We start from the raw sequence: 12,063 nt of genomic DNA on the forward strand, positions 1-12,063 counted from the left end.
AATCCCATGTTCTTAAACCTCAGGGAATCCTTGTTGCTGGAACAGTTACTTAAAAATAGAGCTGCTGCTGCTAAGATTTGCTGTAAAAGTTACCTAGTTGTCAGCAGCATGTCCAGACTTTTTTTGACCGGGGCACTGACTCATGAAGTATGTTTGTATACACACAACTGAATATCTTATAATCACTCTGTGTCCACTATCACATCTACTTCAGCTACAAACATTAATATTTATGAGTATAATGTTTTTACTTTACGTAGTAACACATCAGAATGGCAACATTTACCTCTTCTAACCTTATTTCTTTAAGGACTCAAACAGATGTTTGTCAAAATTTTGGACTTTTATTTTGAAGGCGGGTTTTACCGTCCTTCAACGGAAACGGGCATCAATATGAAACGCATGGTGGCACTTCACGTGACCAAGGTAATGAAGACCAAGTCTCCAGAACTCAACTCAGCATCCAGCTTGAAAAAGGGAGCAAGGTACAGATTTGATGTTCTTTTGGTTTGGTGTTTTCCTGTGATTTATGGTGCTTTCTTCTTTTGTGTGTCAAAAGAGTTGCTTTGCTAATGTGCCATGTCTTGTCTATAATTCTGTTAGGTGAGTCCTGTTGTTTTGCACCATGCTTAATGCCTTTGCTTTGTTATTTGATTATTTACTTTGTTTGTATGCACTGTTTTTTCTTCTTCTATTGATTGCAGCTTTTAACAGCTTCTGAGCTTGACTAACTCACTGAATGGTTTCCTGTATTTATATACTTTTAACTTGCCTCAGGAATTTATGTTGTAAATATTGTAGTTTGTTTTTCAAAGCATTTGCTGCAAAGAAATGCAAGGTTTCTAGTTCTTTTTGTTCACAAAAGAGCTCTTATTTATCTGTTACTGGTGATTCTCAGTTTCATGGTTAAAACAAAGTTAAAAGGAGGCTTCACTCTGGTTTTCTACAGAGGTCTGAAGCTGCAAAACCAAAAGTCTTGCGTTTTCCTTGCAATGAATTGTTAATCTTTTAATTTGTTAAATAATTAGCGGGCTTTTTGCCTTTTATTTTGATTGGACAGCTTGAGAACAGGACAGGATGACGTGCACCAAGTACTGTTAGCAATGGGAATCAACCCTATGACCAGTGCAATGAGTACTAATGTCTCTACATGTGGATGGCATTTGGGTTGTTGTTACAGTAGATCGCATTCCACCTGCTTTTGCTCTCCATTCACCTGCATACACAAAGCCTGCAGATATCTGATTGGTCAATCCTGCTTGGACTACAAACAGGAACCAAAACACTTCTCATGCCTTAGTCCATTTCTGCCTGTACCGATCTATGAAGATAGATTATAAACATAAATCCTCCTCCCTCATCTACTACTTACTTACAATTCCAACCTCCAAACAGCAGCTATCTGTGAAGGAAACTTCTTATAGGCTCGTTGTCTCATTATTTCTCAAAGGCAATGTTCTCTTTTTATCGCCACCTACTCACTTGTGTACTCTCAGTTTCTCTTGTGCAGTGTTGTCACATCAGATCATACCGCAACATGGCTGCACAGCAGTATTGTTACCATGGTGCACCATCTTGAATCCACATTTTGTCATTTGTCACCGTCTTTCTTGCCTCGGGCTGCCGATGATACACGGCAGAGATCAAAATCACAGATCCAGAGAAGCTGTCTGAGGAGATTATAGAGAGGAACACGGTTTCAGTCCTGGGTTAGTTGTCTGCGTGTTAAATTATTAGTTACACTGTTTGGTTCAATGAATTCTGTTTTCAGAAAGAAAGACATCCACACTCTGTTGCCTCAGAAATACAGCCCAGTGTCATATTGCTTTTCATGCTTCTGACTTTGATGTGGCTGCTTTTGAAAAAGGCCACCGCGCCATTCCTGCATCTTAAAGTCACAGAGCAGATGTTGTGCTGTTGTCACATAGGGGAATATTTGTTGTTTACTTCCTCCTGAAAGACAAAAATAAACCCCTCCCTGCTGGCGTCTCTGACAAACAGCATGTTTCTGCTGCGACACATCACAGCGAGGATACTTGTAAAGGAACAGGGGGCTAAATGGGACAGTTTTCGGAAACGAAGCATACTGCGTTACTATTTATAGAGAAGAAAAGGAGGAGATACAGAGGAGAGGCCGAGCCTTGGTTTTAAAGAGGATTTGATATTTTGCTGTTCAGTGAATCTGCACAAAGACCCATCTTGAGGGGGATTATTCACAGGAAACTCACCCTCAATGCTACTGAAAAAAAATCCAAGAAACTGACACGAATCAGTCAAAACTGTGCCATAAATGGACACTTTGGGCTGCAAAGCATGTTCAGAATGAATCACTGTGATGTAGGGCTAACAATGAACATCATACAGGCAGAGGACTGGCAAAGATAACCATATCACCTGTAGAGAATTTGCCTGTCTTACTTGAAAGATGCAGTCAAACATGGATGTCAGATCAATGCGCAATTTCTTTTGCATGGTTGTCCAGGCTGTATTTGCCTGCTCACATCTATGAAAATTGAAGTCCCTGATCTGCTGTAATGTTTTGGGCCTTGGACACTGAATATAAAAGTCATGGTGTCTCTGTTTCAGCTGAAGAGAATACCAATTTTTAAATTAAGTTTTGGCTGGTCTTGATATTCAACAGTAAAAGACCATAATTAACTAAATAGTCAATTTTCAGCTGTGAAACTAGAGCTGTTTTTGCTCCTCACATAGGAATCTGAATAACACCACCCTTCTCTGCTCATTATCATTACCTGATGCACTACTAGCCATCACATTTCTTCACTAATCCACACGTCAGTTTGTACCAGGGGATTATTCTGTATACAGATGATGCAGGATTGTTCTGATCAAAATAGAGGTTTATGTACTTCCTGCTTGGTACTGGATATCTCGTGAAAGAATCCCATCCATCGCCAGCTTTTGCACCATCTACCATCCACCTGTTAGCCTGCACAAGGATGAATTAAAGCTTGTATTTAGTATGAAGTAGAAGTTGGGGCCAAAATACTATTCGATAATCATTGGCACCTATTCAACGATTATTTGAATAATGCTGAACCTGTGGGAATAGATGGTGGGAAAATACTTGAAAGCATGTTGATAATGTATAATACTTTCTGCTCCAGTTATCCAGAGTGTCGATGGCTGGATCAAAAGAAACTGTAATCGTGACCTCAATCTAACCCAACACTTCTATTCAACCTTCAGTTTTGTTGCACTTTTTGCCGTCCAGCTTCAACAACTTTCCCATTTCATGAATTTTCTTAACCTTTGGTATTATCTGTTGCTGCAAGTTATTGATTCTTCTCTGAATACCCGAGATCCCTCTGCCGCCACAGATCTCTTGAATCATTTATTACCAGTCATTTCCTCTGTCAGGTCAGAATACAGACAATCAGCTGCTACTATCTGGATTCTGCTTCTTTTTGCTGATAACCTTGATGTAATGTAATAAATTCACTGACATGAAGGCAGAGTAAGTGTGATAAATGCAAAGGTACGGCGTCTGGTGCTTTATATTGATCTTTTTCTTTAATGCAGTGGATTTTTACTGTAGAAATGATATCTCCCAAAGGCAATGAATACGAGTTTCTGTTGGTATAATGTGTCGGAGAAGTAGGGTATTATTATGTACTGTTAAAAATATGAGGAATAGACTCTCAGGGCTAGGTTTCGAGACATCAGATTACTTATCCTCTCATTGCAGACGATGTGACGCTGTTCCTCAGATCATGACGGGATTTGCTTTCCCAAAAGGTTGATATTTTCCAGTGCAGACAGTGTGCGATTAAAGAGCACTTATAGCGGTTCTTTCAAGGTATGGGATGTGTGCAGAAGCAGTAGGAGGTATTTCTAGGTGACCTTTTCCGATTTCACACAGGGTTTCCAGATCAATGCCTGTGGGTCCAACATAAAGGATACTTCTGCTCGGTGCTGACTCTGTTTGATCATCAAAAGGCCAGATGTAAACGCATATTAACCCAGCCTTAGGTTACATAATATTCAGAAAAGACTACTACATGTGCAGGTATCTGATATGGGGTATTTAGATCACGTAGCCCAAGACATAACTATGGTGCATTATGGGCTGTATGATTAGTATATGCTCCAATAGCCCCAAAGTGCCCAAAACTCCAAGCATGACAGAGTTTAAGTTACGAGTGAATTTGAATTTGCTTTATTGAATTTGTGGATGTTACATAAGAACTCAGATATCCCCCACTCTTGATCTCACCTCTGTCAGGTGCCCTCGCAACAACCCCCCCCCCCCCCATGAAGGTCAAATGTCACTTCCAGTAAGAACAGTTCTTTTCTTTGTACCTCCTGGGCTGACAGTTCTACAAGACCCACAATCTGTCAATATTTCCACCTCCGGCTTCCTGCTTTTCTTCAGCTCTCAACCCCCCAAAGGTGCAAACACTTGCTGTGTTTTACTCTGCTGCAACAACAAAACTGTAACATATCTTCAGCGGGAGATCTCGGAGAATCAAAGCAGACAAAGCGTCCGTGGTGTGAGGGTGGTGTGAGGATGCTGACAGGGCTGGAAGCTTTCTATCTGATCTCTGAGGAGAGGCTGATGGATGTCAGGAGGAACTTTAGGGTAGTGTTGCTACGCCTGTCAGTCTTTTTGTTCTTGCAGAGATCATGGTGGTATAAAAGGAGTGCTAAATATGAGCATGATTTTTGAAATGTATTTTTGGGGCTTCTTGTTTGCCTTTATTTGAAATGACAGCTTGACAGATACAGGAAATGTGGTGGATCGCGTTTACATATGATTTCCTTTTAACATGGTACAGTTTTAACCTGCATTTGTGGAGCAGTTACGAACTCTGTTTGCAGACTATGGTTTGTGGAAGGAATTTTTAGCCCATGCAGTGAGTTCCACTACAGAGTCATGCCTGTTACCACAGTGCTGCCTAAGGACCAAAGGATCACAACCATCCAGCACTGGTATCAGCCTCGACTCATTGGTACAGAGATTTCTCCGGATTCTTTGAATCTTCTCATGATATCATTTAATCCCCAGATTCTTTCCTTATTGAAGCTGAGGAATATTTTGAAATTGTTGAACTATTTGCTCACGCAGTCTCTCACAGAAAAGTTAATATTTTGCCATCTTTGCTTCTGATAAACTCAGCTTCTCTGGAGTGTCCTTCTTATCCTCATTAGCTGGGAGATGTTCCTCCAGGTGATTTGTTTTTAGCACTACACAACTTTTTCAGTGTTTTGATGTCCTGGCCTCAACTTTTTAAAAACATGCATCAAATTCAAAATGAGCAGCATATATATATTTCATATAATGCATATGTTTTGAGTTTCAACATTAGATATGTTGTCTTTCCATGATTTTCAATTAAATACAGAGATATTGTACTTGATAGTACTCACCGAATGACAACTTAAAGCAGATGTAGCTTAGTTTAACACAAACCTGCTAATAAATGAAAGGAATTTCTGCATTTGCTGGTGAAATTGTTCTTTTCTCAGTTTCCAGAGGTAAGTCTTTTTAAGTACAGAAAGTGGCCAAACAGTCTCACCCTTAGGTTAATGCAGGTGCTTTTTTGCGCTTTTTGTCATAAAACTCCTTTACAGACAGGATTGGATTCATGCATAGGATTAAGTCTCAGCAGATTTGCTTGATTTCAATAATAGAAGTCTTAATCCAGGCTGGAAACTTTTTGTAAAGAATGCTTGACATTGTAAAACCTCCAGTGTCCTCCCAGTTCTTCCACTCCATCTCAACAGTCAACTTTACTCTAAAACTGCCCTTAAATAATATTTGTTTCAGGAGTCTAAATATCTGCAGCACTTGTCTGTAACACCTCCTCAAAAAGCCACCCTCAGTTTGTCGGTTTTACAGTCTTCCCTCTGGACTCAGTTAGGACTGTAAACCTGCCAGATCGCATCTCACTCACAGCTGTGACTCTTTCTGTTTAGATCTCAGTGCGTTCAACTCCAAACTGCTGCCATATGGTTGAACGTCAACTTGGCAGCTGTGACACTTTTAAAATGTTCACAGGTTCAGGCTCATTAGCAGCTGATAAGATACAGTCAGACTCAATTGACGTAAAAGACTATGTGTTTGTTCAATCTTACAAGAAACCGCACAACTGGGACAGGATGAGATGAAATCAATGAGAGCTGTTGGGTAACGAGGACACCGACGAGGCCTACAGACTAAACAGGCTCAAAAAATATGAGCATGAGAGGGGACGGGAGTGTTATTTTTTGGCCTCTTGATGTTTTGTATCCAACGATACATTTACCTCTTGGGTTTGTTGTCTCAATTTCATGTTTCAAGTTGTCTTCTGCATAAAAACGTTAAATCTGTACGCCCAAATCTACATGCAATTGAGTCCAAACAAGTACATATGCACTTTCATCAGCTTTTGCTATTTTTGACCGGTTAAAAGAGGCTGCTGTTAATGCACTATTATACTGTTGCACTCATCATTGCTCTGATTTAATTCCTGCACAGAGAGACATGCTCACCTTGCAGCCTATAGGCCGTTTTGTCACACTGTTATTAGCACAACTACTTAGCTAGCCATGCTGGGTATGTGTTGACTAAACCTGGTCAAACATCTCATTCATTCTCTCTCTCTCTCTCTCTGCTCCACCTTTCCTTTTCTTCCTCCCCATTTCACCTAGCAATAATGCTCTCTTATGTCAATTGAGAAGGATTGAGTAGACGGCTGTTTGATGCATTGCGAGGGATGCTTTTGCTGACGACAGCTGGGACGGTACTAGGGGTGTGAATTGATAAGATTTTATCAATGTCAATGCCATTGTCGATTCTGCTTATCAATCCAATTCCTTTTCAACTCTCCTAATGATTCCTGAGTATTTTTTGAGGGGAAAAAAAGTAGTTCTACACAGTCTTCCACACCAAAAGGAACCATTTTATTTTTTCCCAAATTATGTCTGCACAAGACTGAACATGAACATATTGAACTTGAACATACTGAACAATAGGTTGACTTCATTCTCGGCCACGTGAGTCCGGACATGGCCCCTGGAGCCTGAGGGAAAGTGTCCCGACTCTGAAAGGGGAGAGGTAGGCAGGGGTTCGCCTGTGTGACGTAATGCGACGTTCCCATAGACTATATATGGACTAGGGATGTACATTTTAAGTATTTTCCTTGATCGATTTTTGGAAATGTTAACGATCAATTATCGATTAATTGATTAAAAAAAAACATTATTATTCTTACGTCAAAAACAATGCCAAATAGGTTGTTTTCCCCCTGAATTTTATTTTCTACAGCAACAAAATGCATATCACTGACGGGATTGAATACGGGCACACGTTTGACATGCAGGATATCAACGATCAGGCTCATTAAAATATTCTCCGCGGACATAATCTTATAAAGTGAAGGCTCATAATACTAACAGAAAAAGTAGTACAGTTTTCTGTCTACTCGTTCTTATTGAGAAAAATAAACGTGTATTCGTTTAGGTGTCAGCCGGGAGCGCAACCGGGTCATAATCAGTCCCGCTGGAGAAAAGCTCAGACGGCTCTGATGTTGCTGGTCTGTAAACGAAGCGTACCAGAATTTCCCACCTGTCTGTTGCCTTTGTATCCAAAGGTGGGAAATATCCTGTTTAAAGCTGTCAACCTTTGTGTCCGTGTCGTTGTTGGCAGCAGTTTTGTATTGATCCTCTTTTAAAAAGCGCACGTGGAGACCTGACGCACAGCCGCAGCCGCCAGCTGAGCGTATCCGCTGTGCGCAACACCTTTAACAGCTGATTCACATCGAAACATGCTTTAAACTTTAAACACCTCCCTGATAGATGAGTGTAATATGAGACCACATGATGTTTGTTCCACGTGACGGAAAATGTATAACAAAAATGTGTGTTTCGAGTAATTTCTTAACAATCAATTAATCGATAATCAATTAATTGTGGTCATCCCTAATATGGACGTAGTATTCATGACGTCACCCATCTCTTCCTGAGAGCTGTTTTGAAGCCAATCGATGGCAGCAGCCATACTGGAAATGCGGAACTCAACCAGGCAGAGTGTGACGTAGTGTGAGCCTCCTAGCCAACAGCTATGTGTTCCCAACCGGGAGTCACGTCAGTCATGTCCTTATATGGGCAAAAACTCAAAATCTAAATATCTTCTGAACCGTCACGTTAGACAAAAATCCCCCCCCCCGTACAGTGTGTGCCGATAGAGAGATTAGCTTCGTAGGGCCAAGCCGTTTTTTGAACCAGTCTGTAAACATGTTTATTAATGCTGCAAAGATCGTCTTTTCCCCATTCATGTCTATGTGGTTTCTGGTGTTTCTGCGGCCAGCCTCAAGTGGATTCTCAATGAATTGCATTTTATAACACTTCCGCATGGGCTTCATCGTTTGAGACCGGTGGTTGCCGCTTGGACGTACCGCAACGTGATGTGAACAATAAACGAGCCGTGAGAGTCACATTTGCATATGATGATGCATGCATTCAGACAGGTCACACTGACGGCTCACAACAGACCAAGTGACCCTCAGGCAACCAGGAAGTGTCTCAGTGCTCCCGATGCACAACCCATGCCTGCTGCAGACAGTGTCCCAATTAGTCCTGGAGGCATATATCGTCGTCAGATGATAGCTGATGGTTTCTGACATTGACATGATGCACAGCTGTAAATAGAGTTCTGCCATTCTTGAAAAAGGAAGTAGACTAAGCTTTGTCGTCATTTCCCCTTCCACAGGCACTCGTGGTGCAGGATGTGGGGGTGTGTTCGGGTAGGAAAGTGACAGCACTGCATACCCCCAGTAGGACCAGCAGAGCTCACACCAAGCTGATTCATTTGAAGGTGACTCAGAGCTCCAAGTGTTTTTCTCTTCCAACTTGCAGAGAGCAATAACCAGACAGAAAAGATCAATTCAGGAAACAAATTGACCAATTTCAGATTCCCATAAAGCCGTGAGTCACTGGAACAAAGAGTGCTGATTTCACACATTAGTTTCTCCTTTCAGACTCGATATGTGATCAACTCAAATCCACTTTCACATCCAATGTTGGTGGGTGATTTATTCCCAAGCTCTTGATTTGGTCTATCCAGTCCTGCACTTTGCCTGTGATGGTCAGTGATGACGAATTGCCCCGTTAATTGCTGGTTAAACTCGGCCTGGGCTAGCGGTTGCTAAGTGCCCAGAGAGAGACAGGAAGCAGCATTAGGACTGCGGCTGTCTGCAGCATCCATCTGTGACATCCAGTGGGTTAGAGAGGGAGGGGTCTGGAAGTACAGCCAGAATGACTCATAGGTCACATTTGCGTGAGTGAAAGAGAGAGTGTTTGTGTTTGAGTGTGCGTGTGTGTGTGTACCTGGGTGTGCATGTGGAATCACACCTCTGCATTTGAACATTATGCAAAGCTGCGGCTCCTCGGTGTTGATTTGTATCTGAAGGAGAAAAAGGGGGCATTCAGGTTTCTCCTCTCCGTCCTCCTTTCGGTGTTGTCAGTCTGTGAATCATTCTGCAATTTAACAGCACTCAGTTTAAAAAGCACCAAAGTGACATTTCTTTTTGATGGAACATGGACTCTTTCCACCACATTTACTCTTCAAGTGTGAGAGCGGTCCTGTCTTTCACACTCTTGTCAAGACATTAACACACAGAGCAGTTAGCATGCTTCACTTTAATGCTCTTACAATTTATATTCAGTCCATGCTAATGCTCAACACACAACTATTTAAAAAAGACCTTACGAAACAGCCTCTGCTAATATAAGCCGACCTAATTATTCTGAATTACTGCGTGTGCTCTGTATTTTACATGAGTCTAATAGAAAAGGAGCAAAGATCAAATTAGATCCTTGGTTCTGGTGCAAAATGTACGACAAGCTCCAGATTTATTCCTTTGAGCTACAATGTTCTCCCTCCTCCTTTTATTCATGTAAACCTATTTCCTGCTGAAGTGATGGATGCAAAATCAAAAAGAATATTTTGCATGGAGCTCAGTGCCACATGGATTTGGGTATGACGTGTGGCTGAGTATAAGCGAAAAATGTAACTGAGCGACTGCAGCAGGAAATGCATTTTTCGCTTATTGAAGCGTGTTCGGGACTTTTTCATGTTTTTGAATTTGCATCATTTCTAAACTTGCAACTGGATTCTTCTTATGCAAATGTTTGGACGGCTGCAGTGATGGCCCCTGGGCTATATCCATAGACTGTATAATTAATGGACGTAGCATCCGTGACGTCATCCATCTGTTTCTGAAGCGCTGTTTTGAGGCCAATTGTCAGCGGGAGCCATATTAGAAATGCTGAACGTAACCTAACTTCTGTCCAGCGAGTGTGAGTTAAAGAGTAGGGATGGGCATGTCAAGCCAAAATACTGTTTGATAATCATTGGCATCTATTTGACGATTATTCGAATAATCCACCCCCCATACACACACACACATACACACACACCTGTCCGATTAACAGCCTGTTTGTGTGGCATCTGTCTCGATCTTTATGTCGGTGTTTCTGTGGCGTGGCGTGTGTGTTTACATTTTACAGCCATGCTCAGTCTCTGGAAATACGTGTATAGTAGTGTGAGATTCAGAAACTGAGAAAATCGCTGTGCCTGTTGCTAATGTTTTCTTCTTTTGCTATTTAATGCAGTTAGCATTCTTCTTCTGTTACTTCAGCAAACAGCTTTAAGACATTCTATAGCCACCGTCTGGCCAGAATACCGTATTACAACCAGGCACTGGTATAAACGATGAAAAATGGTTCATTCAAAATGAGAAATATTCAAAGTAACTCTTCAATTTTTACGAAGTGAACGAATATTCAAATGTTCGAAAATCAGTGCCTATCCCTATTAAAGAGGCTGGCCTTTAGCCTCCTAGCCAACAGCTACAATGTTCCCGCCTCTCAGTCAAGTCAGTCATGTTATTAAATGGGCCAAACTTGTAATCTTACTACTTCTGAGCTGTCACGTTAAAAAAAAAAAATCACCCACGTACAGTGTGTGCCGAAAGAGAAATTAGCTATGTAGACCCAATCCATTTTGTGAACCAGGCTGTAAACATGTTTATTAATGCTGTAAGGATCGTCTTCCTTGAATCGGTGTGTGTGTGGTTTCTGGTGTTTCTGCAGCCAGCCTCAAGTGGACACCCGAGGAACTGCAGTTTATAACACATCCACATGGGCTTCATATTTTGAGACAGGAAGTTGCCGCTTTGCTATTTCAGATACTGGTGAGGTAATTTGGAAGCACTGCAAGTATTTAGCCACTTGAGACTGTCTTCATTTTGAGAGATCAATAAACCCAGATCTCTTAGGTCTATATTAAACATGTCCACATGGGATGTTTTATTGACTATCAAGAATTGACTTAGGTTTGAAATCGATAATACAAAGCTGATACTGCAGGCTGTGTTACCACCTTAACTAAACTGTCTCTTCTCTGTCTCTCTGAGCGTTGTCCTCACAAACCCTTCCGGAAAGACCAACAAATTAGTTCTTTCTTCACTGTCAGAGTTTGTGCACACATCCCTTTCTCTCTCCCCACACGTAACACGCCTGCAGGGCCTGAATGGTAGAACAACTCTGTTGATATCTCTTTTCATTAGCCGCCTCATCCTGACATTTATTTCTCTTGTTCCTGAAAAAACTACTGCTTCAACATGCAGGCGGTACATTTTAAAGGAAGGATTTTATTTTACAGAAAGTATCAAAACAGCTGCATGTTCAAGGTGTGATGACAGGTTCATTTTTAAACTCCCTCGGCACCAGAGATGAACTGTGAGCTTGGACTCCTGTCATGTCTGTGCCCACACAGGAGTTCAATTAGTGGGAGAGAAAAATGGCTGCAATTAGACCGAGTTTCCAGAGTAAAAGAGAGGGGAAGAGTGCAACAGCAGGGTGTGTGCATGTGCTTTATCTGTAGGAGATTTCTTTGATGCTAATTAAAAGCACTTTGTCAACTGCGTCTAAAATAACACCATCATGTGAAACTCAAGCACACACACCTGTTGATTTCTTTTATCATCTCATCCCTCTCTCTTTCCCTCCCCCCGTGAACATTGTATTCCACTTTCCTCAGGTGCACTGCTGGTATCC

General features: G+C 41.5%; 1 long non-coding RNA gene across 2 annotated transcripts in view; it reads left to right on the plus strand.

The window, feature by feature from the left end:
- Nucleotides 1–379: 379 nt before the first annotated feature.
- Nucleotides 380–12,063, plus strand: part of LOC117825220 — a 46,868-nt gene continuing 35,184 nt past the window's right edge. Inside the window, exon 1 of one of the 2 annotated variants that reach the window (XR_004633805.1) lies at nucleotides 380–485. This is a non-coding gene — a long non-coding RNA (uncharacterized LOC117825220). Of the gene's footprint in view, nucleotides 486–514; nucleotides 604–12,063 lie in introns of those variants that run through there. The other variant, XR_004633806.1, reaches the window with a different exon arrangement.

Source organism: Notolabrus celidotus, chromosome 14 (assembly GCF_009762535.1).
Source record: "Notolabrus celidotus isolate fNotCel1 chromosome 14, fNotCel1.pri, whole genome shotgun sequence".
NCBI classification, from domain to species: Eukaryota; Metazoa; Chordata; class Actinopteri; order Labriformes; family Labridae; genus Notolabrus; species Notolabrus celidotus.